Source organism: Zootermopsis nevadensis, unplaced genomic scaffold (assembly GCF_977971745.1).
Source record: "Zootermopsis nevadensis isolate Lab colony 2312 unplaced genomic scaffold, Znev_1.0 Znev_ptg000002l, whole genome shotgun sequence".
NCBI classification, from domain to species: Eukaryota; Metazoa; Arthropoda; class Insecta; order Blattodea; family Termopsidae; genus Zootermopsis; species Zootermopsis nevadensis.
The window spans coordinates 18,105,510-18,122,964 of record NW_028259134.1 but is presented as its reverse complement, the minus strand read 5'-3'; the positions used below and the strand labels follow the sequence as shown (position 1 = coordinate 18,122,964).

General features: G+C 39.2%; 1 protein-coding gene and 1 non-coding gene across 2 annotated transcripts in view; one reads left to right on the top strand and one right to left on the bottom strand.

Annotated features, from left to right (window-relative positions):
* Positions 1 to 17,455, bottom strand: part of LOC110831564 (target of wingless) — a 76,517-nt gene that overhangs the window by 27,673 nt on the left and 31,389 nt on the right. The gene's annotated exons all lie outside the window — the stretch shown is intronic.
* Positions 12,401 to 12,473, top strand: TRNAM-CAU (transfer RNA methionine (anticodon CAU)). Its single transcript has one exon. It is a non-coding gene; the product is annotated as a tRNA-Met (tRNA).

Genomic DNA, 17,455 nt, shown 5'->3' with positions numbered 1-17,455 from the left:
AATCAAATAAAAACAATAATAATAATAATGACCAAAAAACTCTTTCCTGTACTGAAATGTGAAGGAGACGTTTTATTGGCAGGTAGAAAGTAACTCATCTCGAAGAGCTTTGTGAGCGTTAAAACTGTTTACTTCACGTCTAAAAATCTATAGAAGGTGCGTTATTTCATTCCTTCCCGCAGCGCCCTGACAAAGCAATCCAGAACTCCAGTAATCCCGTTACTAGCTGCAAAAATTGATGTCAAGTAACGTTATTGCAAACAGAGGCATCCTCTCGCTCTGGCAGGTCCCGAACAAGACATTATAGTGTAACTGGATTTAGTGTGTTACGGAAAATATCTACGTAAGTTTCTTGAACGAAATTCTAAAGCGAAAATTTGTGTGTGTGTGTGTGAATATTACCTTTAAATTAAATATACTTTGTAGCAAAGTTGATGCTACTGTAAATCCTAAAATTATTTTATTTATCTTCATTGTTCATATTTTGATAATCTCTATTGCTTCATCAAGAAAAGAAAATTTTTAGAATTATAATTACACGTGATATCTTGCCCGCAACAATTTTAACAAAAATGTTGTGTTGTTGTCAACGAATTAAGTTTGCCTGAAGAAAATAATAACGAAGCACCTCGTTCTGTAATTGTCTTAATCCCTCTGTTACATTCCGGCCTTTGGATGCGTTGCCACAGATTTTAACATCAGTACCGTTTCTCAGACAAGAAGAGAAAATATAATATTCTCAACAAAACTAGCGTTCTTAATTCCATAATGAATATACATTTTTATTTGTAATGTAACTGACGTTCAGGAAGACAAATTTCCACTCACTGTTGAACAACGTCGGAAGTATGTCAGCCAGTATTAGACTGTGATCTCTAAATCCAAAGCGATTGAAAAGCAGAGACAAACACGAGTAAAGAGATAAAAGTGCGGAAGCTTACAGTTCGGTGGATTCACAAGACAGGCGCCTGCTGTTAGTGCAATGACAGTCACCACATAACATCACGCCACATCAGACACAGACGATGAGAAAACTTTTATTTTCGCGCTGAGGTGGCGAAAATAAATGAGGCCGCACATGGAATAAAGCGTTGCACATCCACACAATTACTTCGTATCTACGTTTAAAGCCATTTCGTCCAAAATTGCTTTCTTATACTAAAAACTTTTTTCAAAAGTTTCACAACTCGCCCACGCTGTGTTCGCTAGATAAATATTCTGGTTTCTGTGTAACTCAAGAGTCTCTAAAAATTCTTTTTCAGTCCAGGTTTATTACCAGAATGGGACTTGACGTACGCCGTTCCAGTCTTAAACTGAGCTTCAACGTGTATCACATAAACAAGATGTATCTGGCCCCTCTGACCAGTGACTGACAATGTATCAAATATTTTTCATGTGCCCGAAACGAAACTTCATGTACTCCTGATTAATAATTGCTCTTATAAATACAGTATATTCAACATACCCCTTTTTTCATAAGACGATTACTTACATTTCGGCAAGTTCTACAAAGCGGGGGAGAATGAGGTACTCACCTGCAAAATAAAACAACAATTACGATTTGTGAAAATTAAAAAACAAATTCTTATTACATACGTTTCACCCCTCGTTCCAAGAACTTTGCTGTATCGCCAGACTTGAATCGAAAGAAAGTAAGAACGAAAAATTTAATGTTACACCAGTTGACAGAAATTATCTAACCCAGGGGTTCTCCAATTTAACACATTAAATGTACCACTAACCAAATGCGTTCAGGGAAAACGTATTTATGTTAATATTATCTTTTGATTTTCTTACTTAGTTCGTGAATCACTCAACATTGGCTCGCGTATCACCAGTGGTACGCGTACCATAGGTTGAGAAACTCTAATCTAACCCGTTAATTTGTTAAGGACCCAACAAAACTCCTGGCTGTAACATATGAGGTTCTTATGGCGGCGATTATGAAGATGATTGTAGCGCAGTGCAGTTTGGTAGAAATTTACCAACGTTTCTGAGGTCCTCGATGCCTTCATCATCATGGTAATCATCAACAGCTAGCACGTGAGCCCAGGGCAGAACGGGGAACTTAATTTTTGGAGGCATGTGGAAGGGACAATAATAAAGATAAACACATGGAGAAACCTTGTGTGGATTTATTTGTCTATTTGAAATTTATAATGAGTTATTAGTTTCGTTGTAAGAGTTAGCTACAATTTTTTAAATATTAATTTTTTCACATAAATTTAACTTGTCTCATTTTGCCCCGTGCCCGGGGCAAGACGAGGTATGGTTGATATGAAAATAAATAAAAAATATCGTGTTTAAGACTTTCAAGAAAACACCTTGTAACATGCATCATTAAACAAAGTGCACATGAATAATGAATAGGTCCTACCTTCACTGGAAGTTGAGAAACATTTCTAAAATGTAGGAGCGAGATCTATCGTGGGTGATTATTTCAGAAACTGTAACCACAAAATGGCGCTGACTGACATGACATACCCTGTGCTGTATCTAATGGTATTTCACCCGGTCTCGATAGATCGCTACGCATTGCAGACGAAATAAAGCCGATACCCTGTTCTGCCCTGGGCTCCCCTAAATATGTACCAGACTACACGGGGCAACAACCCGGACATCTTCAAATTCCAGACCTTCGGTTGCCGGTCATAGGCTATACATTCTACATTCGTCTCATCCACCCGCCTACTATGAGGTACGAAAACAGCTGTGACTTTGTGCTAGTAGACCCTGATTCAAAATAGGAGTCTGCTTCACATCTGTTTACAGCAGACCCCAGAAACAACCCAGTAAAATATCGGAGAGGAAAATTCTATAAAAAGGAAAGAAACAAACAGCAGAATAGCAGGAAAACTCATACATCTGAAAACACTAAGAAAAGAGAAAATCGGGGAGGGTTGCGAATAAAGTGTTTGTAGCTCTGAAACCTTTTAAACAGATACGCCATAAAACGTACGGGAATAGACGTTAATCTGAGAGAGTGGCGAAGCAAAGACGTTCTTCTGGACTGCGGTCTGTCATAAGAAAGATTTAAACACGGCGAACAAATATTTTCTTCCGCCTTACAAAAGGCCAGGAACACGTAAGAGTGGGGCGGTTTATTTCTGATGGCAATATGAACGTTTTACAGTTGCATTATTTCCGATTTCAGATCTGAAAGTGGATCTTAGAGAAGCAGAATTTGGAAGGAAGGGACTGTACCAAATTACTTTCGAGCTCTGTGAACACGGCAATGAACCGTCGGGTATCTTAAGAACAGAATTTCTTCGCCTGCTCACAGTACTCGAAAATACTTCCCAGAATTTCGTGCACAATCTTTTTCCTAACACACTTCCTCGTTATGCTACCGAATATTGGGTTAATATTAAACAGAAAGTAATAAAATATCCTTGTAGTTTGTGTTTAACGCCTGTGCTATTCGCAGGCCCTCGGCGGAATGCCCATCATACACACTAGGACAATTACTATCTCTTAGGAAAACCGTAGTTCAGCAAAAACATTTTTAAATGCGAAACAGAAACATACAAGAACAGGTCAGATATAAATTCTATGCAGTATACTTCCTCTTGAGAAGCTAATACCCGCTCATTTAGTCAAATTCACCGTCTTCGATGGAACAACTAAGTCCCCCCCCCCCCCCGTGTCCATTAGAATCTACCACTTTTCCCTGTTCTGGGATGGATAAATTCAATCCGCGCCCTCACGCCTGATTTCCGGAAGAGAATATTAATATTATTCTCTTATTAACCCCTAGTTACCGACTAATCTGCTCCCTTCGGATTCTCAAACCACAATTTTGTAAGCAATTCTCTTATCAAATTATAATAACGTTCCGATAATACTGATATATTATTCATATGATATTATCGAACGTCGTTTTTGAAGGTCAAACGATCAAATCTCGAACCGGATACCGGTTATTGTGACTGGTTTTTCGTAATTTTTCTCTCCTGGAAAATTCTGGGATAATGACTTAAATTAGGCCACGGCCGCTTCCTTTCACATCATTTCTTATTATTATTCACTATCATCCTTTCATTCTACACTTTACAGTGTGAACTATAGAAAACGTAGTTAAATATATTATAACTACATAAGAAATAAACATAGGCTTGGAACATCAGCATCTATCTTGTAATAAATTCTAACTTTATCCATAATATTCAATTGCCAAGTTTCTGCTTCGCTCTACTTTAATTATAAGCCATGCTTCAAAACTTTAAAGACTTCCACGTCGCTAAAATTTAATTATTTCAATCTGACAATGCGATAAATCCTCAATGTACGAATGTCAATAAATAAATGTGCCAGTTCGACCACTCAATACAGATCGAGAATGGACTTATCGGTTTACGCGATATCCAATTAACGAATTTGGATTAGCGAGGCTTTAACTACAGCTGCAATAAATTAATATAAATGACAGCGAATGATGTAAAATGGAAAAGAATGGATTTGTTAACTGTGCACCTTCCAGCTGGAACACGCCTTTCCGTTATTGTTACTGTTGTGAAAATATACTGAATTGTTATCAAACAAAACACAGCACATATCGAGACTCAATTAACACTGAGAGACTGTGTACAGTCAGATGGTTGTGGTCGATAACTTTAAGGCAGACAATTCGATCATTCATGGGAAAGAAAGCAAAGTACTGGAAATGCATGTGGCAGCACAACTGGACCTCGCCAATATCAACACAATGCCCACTGCTTTGGCAAGTCGCTCCTTTGCAGAAGCTCGGTCCTCTTCCTGCTTACTGCCTTATGCATTCAGCCAAGGCCGAGTGTCACTGTTTAGTAGAGTACACACGCGATTATCGGGGGTTGGCTGACTTCTACCACACTACATGGCGAAAGAACCCCAGAAGACAGCCATCTTTAAATAAAAGAAAGCGAATATAACACATACGTAAATTTAGAGATATACAGTACTTGAGTTTTTAAAGATTTACTAATAACAGAAATAATTTTATACAAAATTTAACACAGTACATACAGACTATTTAAACAAAATTCCAACGGATAGTAATAACGTTTATTGTCGTAAGCTACCCGCCCTCCGGATAACCTGGAGTCTACTGCATTAAAATAAAACTGATCAACGCTAACTGATCGTGTCATTCATTTACAAAGTGACTACCATTATTACGGTGATAAAATAAATTTGTTGTGGTTCTCTTTATGACGTTGTCACTATATCAGACTATACAGTATGATTCAGAGTGCTACTACATTGCTTAAGGAGGTTGCTGGAGATATCATTTGGAGCAAAAAATGTAAATAACTTTTTCAGTTCCGCAAGTACAGACAGTAAACATTGGCGAATTTGAAAAAAAAACTGTACCTACATTTGTTTCAAATTATCTCCCAACGACCTTTTAAAGTATTCTACTAGAACTTTAAATCATCCTGTATAGCGTCTCATGAAAGGATGATCAATGAATAATGATCTGGAAACGAAGTGGAAGTGCTCCTAATTAACGAACTGCCCCGGAATTTTCCTGGAGGGACTGTGGGAAACCACAATTAATTTCATGTTATTTGAAATAAGACATTTATTAACCTAACCTATTACTGGACACTAGATACTCCAATCTAGTGACAGCGTAGTCAAATGAACATCCATTATGGAACACAGGCCTGCTCTCTTATTACAAACTCTCTTTTTATTATCAGAACGACGTGAAAGATCTATTTCATTAATGAATCCATTAAGCGTGATGCATATAAACGTAATACGTCAAGAAACAGTGAATACTGAAAAAGTTTCTCCTGCGAAGAACAAGAAGCCGGGTAAAAGAAACGACGGCTCTGAATTTCTGCGTGCCAAGAATCGGTATCTGGTCTACGGATTCGAAACTGAATTGAAGAGGCGAGCGTCTTGCAAGGCGAAGTACGACATGTACGGCTACTGACAGCGTTTACAGCACTGCGACGTTGGAATTCAACATAAATTACATTAGAAATTTTAAAACAATATAAACACGCAAGTCGCAATATTGCATTAAATGTCCCAATACTGACAGTGTTATCCCTTCTTCGTCTCGTCTCGTCTGTTTGTTTGTTACAAAAAGAGTGTGTCGCGCACTCTGTAACAGCGCGTTCAATTACCCAGAGCACTTTGCGTTCATCCCATTACTCAGAGAAGCACTTCAGGCCTGAACACGATTGAATAACACAAGAACACAACCGAGGAAAGTTCCATGCCAAATCACTGGCGTATTTCATGCAATCTCCAAATAGATTTTATATTTGTCGGTTTACTGAACACTTCCAGTAGCTCAGAGAGGTGAGTGATAGGAAGAGTTACGTAAAATAAATTGGAAAGAATGTTGGTGGAGCCGTCACGGCTCAATTTAAGGTATTTTTCCTGGAGAAACTGAAGAAAACCTCAGTCAGCACAGCAGGTCTCCGGGTCGAAACCTTAACTCGAGATCTACCAAATACGAAGCAAGACAGCTGACCACTCGACAGCGACGTTTGGTCTAATTTAGTGAGATTTCAAGTTCTTAGGGCCGACAGTATGAGGATGACTGTCTCCTGGGTTTTGTGCAGATTTTAACGGTCATTGTACGATATTGTCTCAAAATCTGAGTGAAGCAACTGACCGTCTGATAAGTCTGGACAACCTGATAATGTTGATTATAAAATAATTCTATCTTTTTATACTAAAATCTAGAGGCGTATAGGGCAGATACAGATATGTGGGTCACGTATTCACGGCCCAGTTCATTGCAGCTGTGGACACAGTAATTAAGTTGTCGCTGTGGCAGATGTAATCATTACCGGACAAAATTTAAACGTGAATGAGGTTTACAGTCGTCACTGAGTATGGCAAAATGCCATATACAAAGATTGTTTCAATTAACGCCCTAGTGAATAGTTTATCCAATCAGTGGAATTTTGTGTAATGGGCATTGACAGAGGTCTTTCAACTGCGACGGATTTCTTTTCTGAGTTCCCAAATTCACAAAAATAAAACCGTTATATGTCGACTTTTTACCATGGAGGTCTGGGTTCAGTCGTACATGTTCGTGTGGGATTTCATGAGCGTGTTTAAATTCCCCTTCCATATGTGGGAAGGCGTCTCTTCAAATCCCTCTTTAAAAAATCCTCCCACCAACTTGCCACGTTCCTGGACGCCTAAATATAAGACATGTCTTACATAATACCACACACTATGGCTTCTATTTGCCTTTCCCTGTTCCTTGTAACAATAAATGGTAACAGCTCGCGTGACCGTTTCACTTATCGATTGAAACATTATTTCTTGACATTTACGATTATGCAACATCTTAACTCGTCGTGTCTACATTTTTTATATTTTATTTACACTTAATTTAATAACTCACTATCCCATAATGAGATTACCAGTGAAAAGTCATGCGAAAGGATGATTGAAGAAGCGATCGTGTCCTGTTTAACAATAATATGTCGATATTTGCCTCTGAGACTGAGTAAAACTACCAAACCCTCATATGGGATAGCTCGTCTCAGGACCCAGATTTTAACCCAGCGCCTTCACAATAAGAAGCAGGAGTACCAACCATTCACCCGCGACGTTATATCGTTGTGCAAGAAGCAGTCGTGGCTTACTCCAATGTTCTGTTACATTCGTCTAGCGGGACTTACGCAAGACCACAAAATTTTTCTCGAATCTTCCCGCAGTTGTACTGCTTTTATTAAATAATTCACTCCGTACCGCAAAGAAAACTACATTTTACAATTGAATAAAAATTTACTTGGATATTATCCATCGTCTAGTAAATATAAAACGTAAAACGACGTTTCGGAGATGGGACTCTATCTCCGTCTTCAGGTTCCTACACAGTTGGGCCCACTAGATAGAGCTAATCCCTATCTCCGGAGATAGGGATTAGCTCTATCTACGTTTTATATTTACTAGACGATGGATAACATCCAAGTAAATTTTTATTCAATTGACTCTTCACCATCGTCAAGAAGTTTTAGATTTGATATACATTTTACAAGACAAATATCAGTTTGTTAACGCTGTTTAAGGAAATAATAATTTTTCCTTTGGAATTATACCAAACATAAAAAGGTGCAGATTCATAAATTGTCAACAAGGTAGGACAGATATGTACCAACGCACTATAAAGGTTAGACCCAATCCGGGCTCCAATAAATTTAATTACGGGGCTGTGACTAATGGTCATCAAACCTGCTTACGTCTCCAACTACAGTCTCAAGTTACAATTCGTGTGCTGGCCTTCTTCGTTAAACTACGGCTCCGCGTTAAATGAAAGTATCAAGTGCACATTAAATGAAACCATTGGGACGGAAACGATATTACAAATGTTTCATTAAGAGCATGGAATAACCGCACTTGGGTCACTGACACAAAGCAATTTTAAAATCTAAATGTGACTGTAAATTCTTTACGTGAGTGTAAACTGGTCTTTTGCTCTGGCGGAGGAGCACAGACTAAAAGTGTGTTAATATCGGGCTTCTGGGAAGGAGGTAATACCAGCGATCAGGCACAGGCCAAAGGAGGAAAGTTATTTGCAGCAATAGGACAATTAAATTAATAAAGATAAGACGGCCTGAGCTTACATCACGTGATAAAAATGACAGGGAGATACATAATAGGATACAAATAAAATAAATCTTGGGATACGTGGCTTTAAGGATCATGACCAATGGCGACCAAACGCAAAAATAGGTCAGGTCCTGTTACCATATTCTTAATCTAAACAGTTTAGACCAGCGTTAACACAGTAGGAGGGGGTATCAAGTTCGTAAATCAATCGGATTATATCCTATCCTATAGCAGGGTTTTCGTGGTTTTCAGAGTCCCTCTACATGAATTCACGGATAATTATCTGAAATACACAAACTCCGCCATTTATGACGTTTCCACATATTGACTACAGTTAAAACCACAACACTCAGTGACGCAAGAATTAACAAATTAAGTGATTAAGTAGTTAGTTTTTACTAAGTTCGCTGTTTTATATTATAGCATTCATACCTACTAAGATATTCCGTTTCTCTACAAGACGCAATATGCTGACAATTCCTTTTGCCCCTGCTATATTTATCTTGCCACGGTCGTTAGCCTGTCACAGGTAACGATGCTGACGAACAGGTGCCGGCACTGCAAGGGAAATTCTTGTTCCCAGTCCAGGAATCATCCGCGGTCTGCGTAATGAAGAGGCTACTCTGCGCTATAACGACCTAAAAGTGACATCTGTTTTGGTACGAAGAATGTTACTATGACAACTAAAAACATACATCAGTAGCAGGTTCATCACTTCCTGGCCAAGTCGCACAGGCCTTGACCTTCGCTGACTCCCACATGAAAATATTTTCAGAGATTAACAGTTGGCTTTTTTTTATTTGTAGTGTTCTGTCTGCCGACAGGTCCATATGAACAGGATCCTTCGATCCTTTTCTCGGATTGGGACCTGTTCATATACGTTCTTGGCAGATGATCCAGAAGTGGTTTGCCATTGCCTTCTTCTGTGTGTGAATGGAGTAATTGTTGGGATGCCACGGAGAAACCGGGGAAGCCCCCGGAGGAAAACTCCGTGTTGCCTAGACCACGGCCTTGCCCAACACAAGTTATAAATTCGGGCACCGCCGGGAATCGAACCCGAGACCCCAGGATTACAAGGCCAGCGTTCTAACCGCTAGACCACCGTGGCAACAGTTGGCTACAGAACATAAATTTAATTGTCCCTTGAGCCTGAATGCAGTGAAGTCTCCACTACCAGTCTGACGCAGAGAGATAATGCTGGGATCAAGTCAAGACGGACGGAGAGTGAAAGTTAGTCGTGAAGAAAGAGACAGGTATGAAGTACTGACGTTACGAGATAGGAAGTGACAGTTGAGTTCAACTTTATCAGTGATCGCACTGTATAAACCGAAGACTTTTACCTGCATAATCTATAAAGCATTTTATTTCATACGATTCCATATACACTACTACAGAATATTCCAAAATACGGCTTTTAAATGAGACATATCTGTTCTCCATGAGCAGTTTAGAAGGGCCGAAAGACTTTGGCAGCCCTAGAACAATGCAAACACCTTATCACATTTACATTAATGTATTTTCAATGTAATTGCCGTCGTTACACAACAGAAATTTCATTACTACACATGATAAAGTGAGGACAGGGCGCTGTTCATCTGTTTATTTCAGTCAGTGTTTCAAGTTCAATAACTCCATTACACGCTGATGTCTATTATCAGTTTACGAAGCAATAAAACCCTAAAATATGCAAAATTTGGACCCAGGCAACTGTTAATGTGTGCGGCATACAACATGGCCGTCAGTTGGGTCACTGAATCACACACAAAAATACAGTTTACCCTAACAGCGAAGAGCACTATAGCACAAAGATCAATCAGTCTGCTCATTGGTCGTTTCAGGTCATCTGACAATAGGGCGCCTCATAAGAAGGTGGTTGGTGTTAAAAAAGGGGAGGTTTTACGAGACGCGACTCACCCTTAACACCAGAGTCCCACTTAAATTTTTCATTAACAATTAATCACACGCATATCTCATCAGACTGTAGTTGATATAGAGCTATTAAACAGCTCAATACCTCATTAAAGCTTCTGTGCGACCCGTGTTCACCTTTTTGCCTAATTTCGACAGAAAGTTTGTAACAGGATTTAATGCATCTATCTGCAGAAATTTCCCTCGAGTCGCAAAATGATAACTCAACTTGAAGTAATATTGACCGTCTAGGATTAACTGACTCAGATCCTCAAGCCTGTTCTGTCTAACAAAGCAAGAATCGATTCCTTTATACCAAAGGGGAGGTATTGCTATTAGTCGCCTTAAAATTACCCTGTGTGTGTTTGGCTTCGAGTAGGAAAATCGATACTGAATCGATACAGACAGAGAGGCACGTGGGTCCGGGGTAGACCTATTCTACAATATTGCTCTTTGCCTCTGGCCAGTAGTTTCAAAGTTCTCTGACGTAATACGAAATGGGTGGGGGTTCTTATACAGCGAGTTTACTTAACTTTTATATTTTATGTGAGCTCTGACTAAGGCGAAAGAACTGGAGGTTACTGCCATCAAGTCTGGTTGACCCACGAAGTTCGGTTCACGTCTACGCTGTCTAGAAAACTCACTACAACATCTCATCTTGTAGTTTATTCTATAACGATATTTTTTAGCTCTGGCGAAATAAATAATAATTAAGATGTCTCTGTGACTAACCATCACACCACGAAGGCATATATAGACGCCTGGAGGAAAAGTTCCAAACATTCTAAAATTTAGCATTAAATAGACTTACAGCTAGAATCCCTGCGCTGTGAACACTTACATTAACCCTGGCAACTTCTCCAGTAGAAAAAGACATTTCACGACAAAAAAAATTCTTATTAGTATTACCCATAATAGGATTCTCGCCGAACCTCTTCTTCCCTAATATTAATTAAAATAGGCCGCAGATCTATTCTAACTTCCACAAACGACTGGACGCTTCTACAGCCAAACGTAGGTATACAACACGAATGTAGCTTAGGCTAGGCTCCTGAAAGGAACGCCGTGAAATTAGGCAAATTCTATGACGCTTACGCCATGCTTGTGGCCTAAACCAGCTATCGTAGGTGCACAAGTTAATCGTTCTGACGAAGACAATATGGACCACTATTTCAATGTATAATAAATTAAAATGCAGAACTCATAAGGAGAAGTTTCTTGGGGGGGGGGGGGGGGAAGGGCAACGTCTGCATTGAAAATGGTAACTTTATATTTTTCCAGTTCAACTTTTCACTCTGCATTTTGCCATTTCCACGGCTGCAGGAAAAATTACACGCCACTACAAACTTAATCAGGAGGGTAAATAGAGCAAAAAGGGAACTGAATTTATTAATCTCAAGCGAAACTTCGTCGTAATGTAGACTTGCCGGAAGGAACAAAAATGTTGGAACAATATCCACTATGTCAACTTGAAATATTGCCCATTGCAGAATTTTTAATACTTTACAGTGGCATAACTAAATCACCAAATGCATTTAACTGCCCAGCGCTATAAAAAATGTAAACTTATCGCTCTGACGAAACGCACAGACGCATAACTGGCGTGAAGGCACGCGTTCTCGACCACGCACAAACGGAAAAGTTAATTTTGCTGAATCGTACACGAAATACCTCACCATGTGTCCGCGTGAATAAACTCAGTCAACACTGTGTAATCTTTCCGGAAATTACCAACGCTCGAAGAAACATACTATATCGAACATATGCTAATGCTGAAGACAGAAATCGGCTACTGACAACCATGAGTTGGAAAATAAAGCCTCCGACGTACCTAACCTCAGCTCAGGTAGTCAAAACGTAAATAACGTGCTTCACAATGGTTCAGTAAGGTTCTTTTAAAAGCCTAGGAAAAGTCCCTTCCCAAGCCTCGGTGGCGCAGTAGGCAGCGCGTAAGTCTCATAATCTTAAGGTCGTGAGTTCGACCCTCACCCGGGGCATATTTTTTTAACGTTAAAATTATTATAAAGTATAATTATAAATTTATGTACAAAACGTAAATACAATTACATGGCAATACAAAAGTTATCTAAGAAATGCCATTGAAATAAGCATATAATATATTGGCTTCCAAAATGTTTTTAAGACCAATACTTACCAACAAGTTTTTGTTTTATAATTTAATCCCGTGACAAAACAGCTCATTTTACATCGAAAAAAATTATAGATTATGGGGAGTTTCCACATTATCTGTATTTTGATCCCATACGTGGTCGTTTTGAGTTTTGGCTTCTGTCAATAAAAAATTGTATTTCACAGACATCTGCAGAACGAAAATACGAAGTCCCTAAAACAAAAAAACAAAGAACCTGAAACCAAGGACGTGTGTGAAGAAACCATTATTCATTCAAGTTCATGACAAGGCAAAAAAGAAACCAGCTCAAGCAAACTTCACGATAACAGGAATTTCGACCACGGTCAGTGCTGTCGAAGACGGCCCACTGTAAGTAATGCTGACAGGCGGACGGTATTGACCTTCGCGTATTGCACATGCTCCTGCTGGAAACTGCAGCGTGGGGTAGGACAGCCAGTCGATACGACAAAGAGGATATAAAGTAGTCCAGAGAAGCTTCCCACATCAACAGGTCGTGAACACGAGAAACATGATGGCCAAACCATCTTACGTTAACAGAGTTTATGATTCTCTATCGAAACTAAACTTTCTCTACTGCTTGGACATGAAAATCTGATTAAGGTTGCTCCCAGCGACATATTCTTACACGCCACAATCTGAATGTAGTACCCTGGAAACTTGATTTCAAAAATTGTATTAGCTGATTTCCACCCAGTGAATACTGGTGCACTGGACAGCTGAGAACTAAGACTGTCACAAATGTCGGAATTATTTATAGTAGTGGTTTGAAACTAGACAGCTGGGGTAAAACTAGTTACATCAAATTAAATTGGAACGTACAAAGGACTATATACAAAAAAATAATCGCCAGTTAATCAGTTACAGAGAAATAAATCAGTGTACGATAAACACTTCCGACGTATGTTACAGGTTCTAGAGGATATACTTCATTTTAAAATTAACTACTATTGAAAACACTTCGTTCACTTGTTAATCCAGCGAGGTGAAAAAAGAACTATGGTAATTTACAATAAGCTAATCACTAATTCATAGTTTCTTGCAATTTCCATGCCAAGAATTAGACACCTGAATAATACTAACGAGCGAATTATGATATCAATATGGCTGCTTTAGCTCAGAATACTTTACGTAAGGGCAACGCCAGTATTTATCGTCAACAAAAATCTTCAACAAATATTGGAGAGATGAGATGGACGTGGGAGCAGTGGTCGTGGCCAATTAAGAAAGTGGACCGAACACAAGTACTGCATTGCTTTTCACACAGGTTAACAAGGGCTTAAATTCAGTTATTTAAGACTCTCAACAGCTCGAAAACACCATTACTGCGCGTGATTGAGTAATGTGTCGTTCTGCGCTCTTATGCCGATGGTAAGTTGGTAAGTTATTCTAAGTTACCAGACGCTACTGTGTTGTGTTCTTCACGAGTAGTCTGCTGCAGTTCTCTGGCCTCGGTGAATGAGTAAATTATAGTCTTTCTTCACGGTAATTCTGAACAGAATGCAAGGTTGAAATGTGTTCCCACACATCAGAACCAATCAACATTATCATCATGCATAACCTGTGGCCTTCAATTCGCAATGCAGAGACTTTATTTAAATCAAATATTTATACTATTTAGCTGTTTCGAGTTAAATAAATAAACAAACATAGGAAGGAACCGACGAATATAAGACGCAAAAAACCATAAATGCAAAAAAAAAAAAGATTCAAAATAAATAACGCTATTACACCAGAATTCAAAGGTTTAAAACCGCTGACAGATCTATAAAAACCTGTCATTGGGCCTTATCCTGACCTAGATCCATCAACCTCACAACCTGTTTCCTTAACATCAATTTGAATTTAGAACAAGGAAAAGTAAAACCAGTTAGGAAATGCACGCATAGCGTAAGGATTTTAACATATTTGCCATTTACCTTTGAGAATGGTAGGGGACGGATAAAGCACAGGGGTCTTTTTGAAAGTGTCTCCTATTGATGTCCGATTTTAATCAAAACTGGAATGTGCCAACAAATTTTACAAAAACTCTCCAATATCGAATTCGTGGAAATCCATTCACCCTTTATCGATTCTTTGCATGCCGTTGTGAGAAACGTGAGTTACCGGCAAATGGGTAGGGGACGCAATCAGAACTGAGTGATCACCCTGATGAAGAAGGCAGTAAGTACATCTAAAACGTCCGTAAATTTATATACGGGATTCCATGGTACAACAACCCAGAATCCAGCCATTTTAATTTCTCCGGAGTCAATTGAAAAACTTCCGTGAAACGTCTTAACACTGAGGTCATTTGTGTGGTGGATATTTCTACTCCACGCATTTTAATACATCGGGAACCCAGTAATTTCGTTCCCTTTTGGGGAGGGGCGCATTTTGAATTTAGGCCGCGTTACTGGCTACCCTTACCGATGATTTTCGTGGTTCCCACATTACCTTCAGGCAAATGTAGACGCACTTTCTTACCCACTAAAACTTCATTATCTCGGATTTTATTCAAAATTATCTTCTTGTGAAACCACTACGGTCAAATATTCTTCTCAGTACTTCGTTCTGTAACACCGTCAATTCTACTCGTGACTCATTAAAACAGACGTTCAACTCGTATGAAGGTACAAGGCGTCAGGGCCCTGAAAAGTAGGAAAGGGTTCACCCTTCTGCTGCACATAGTGGGCTCCTCCCCCAGAATGGCCCTTCCTGATTGGTTCTACATTCTTGAAGATGGTAGAAAACTTGAAAAATACAAGGTAACTCTTACCTTTAATGCACTGGAAGAAAACTTGCAATCCTTTGCTAATGGCTGAAGAAGGTAACTGGCCCTCTGTGATTACGTCAAGGGTATGAAGACTTGTGCAAACCACACTGCTCTGCTGAAAGCCACGCCACAGTGACAAGTAGAAGTCCCTACCCAATTTATTTGCTGAAGCCACTTCGCGTTCTCTCTTTACTTTTTACAGGTTCTAAACGAAGAACACCTTATTGGTCGCGTATTTCAACTGTCACAACAGTGACCTTAGAGAACACTGTTGAAACAATGACTTGGATACCACTGTTGCCTCTCATATTGCTGCCGGTTGCCCTACTGACGTCATGGCCCATCATGGGGCCTCTGGAATTTAGAATAGCCTGCTCCAAAAAGTACACCTTTCCAAATTTGTTTATTTGATCTGGTGTAAGAGTTGATGACAGTCGTGCATCTGAGTCAACCGTAACACATTATAATTAGCCTCGTTGCTGTATAGAAGGCATCGTTTAAGGCATACTTGCCGGTTTAATGCTACGAGTTGTGGCCTACACTTGGTCCTTAACTCCCAAGAAAATTAAAGAGAACAATGACGAAACGTTCGAAAATTTATTGTTCCAGCTGTTGAGATTGTAAACTGTTTAAATCTATTTAAAGCACAGAATAGACAATTTATTTCCTGTTCAAGGTTTGCTACAAATGAGACAAAAGAATGCGCTCCTATAGTCTTTAGTTTTCTACAAACATTAAATTCGAGAGAGAAATATGTTCAAAGCTCCACTTAAAACAACGACATATAATTAACCCGAACGATCAAGCCACTGGCGTGAGTATTTCTGGGGTTCCGAAGGATTAGGCACTGTTTAACACGACAGAGTTTATATAATTTCATGATACCGTAGTTATTTAACATGTTAGAGAATAATGACGTATGAATTATGGCGATCACACAAAAGTATTACGCGATGTCGCCATGTTAATTCATTGTTTTCTTGGTTTAGTGGGCCTATCATACATCCACGCCTATAATAATGTACACAGATTTAAGGCAGACTGTAGGCGACATTAATGACAGGCGAAACGGAAGTACCTGAGAAAACCATCTACACTAACCTAACAAATGTAAGAGAGTTGATCGAACACTGAACAGGGGTCCTGTTAGTCAAAACACGTGGGATATAGAATTTACGAAATACTTTCAGATTAACTAAATCATGGAGGATAAAGATGGACAAGGCATTTAGCACATGTAGAAGAAATAAAAAATGCTTTGGCCAAAAATGTTTGGTCAGAAAACCGCAAAAGAAGAGATCAATAAGAGGTTGTTAGAAAAACAGAGTGAGGTTATGCATTGGAAGCAAATGGACTGGGGTAGAATCCAATGACGAGCTTTTGTGAACACGGTGACGAACATTAAAATCAGTAAATGAGTTATTAGTAACAGAAACCGAAAATTAAAAACTCCCAACACGAAAGATGTTTCTTGGCCGGTTCTAGGCATCTCCGATCCTCATAACCTTATTTTCAAAATCAATGTTAATGAAATTATTTCATCTTCGTCACAGCGACTTTTTTTAAAACACTTCCCCTCCAATACTCTGGGAGGATCCCTTCTTCCCCGCATTCCCAGACCATTGTAACCTCGTAGATTTAACCATCCTAGAAAGAGTTGCATATCTTGAATAGCTAAGAAGGAAACTGCAACACGAAGCCAGTAACACGATACATGGCATCCTTCCCGATCCATTTTCCAAAATTAGTGCCACGATAATCTCGTATTTTAACATTTCAGAGCTTCGGTTATGAATATGTACATCTCAGATGTGAATTACACGGGGAGCACGCTTTGTTAACATACTCCATCCATTTATTTCGCATGAGAAACTGCGATTACTCCATAATTTAAACATATGTGACTGATGCTAGGGAATACTAATGGCAACGACGGGATCAGTAAAGCTACCCGTTTCGGGCCAAAGTCAATAAAAGCTTTAAATACTGTAACTTACAAATTCTACGCCATGCACTGAAGACTATAGTCTAACCAGCCCACCTTATCAATACCACCATGATTTCTCCTCTGCAAT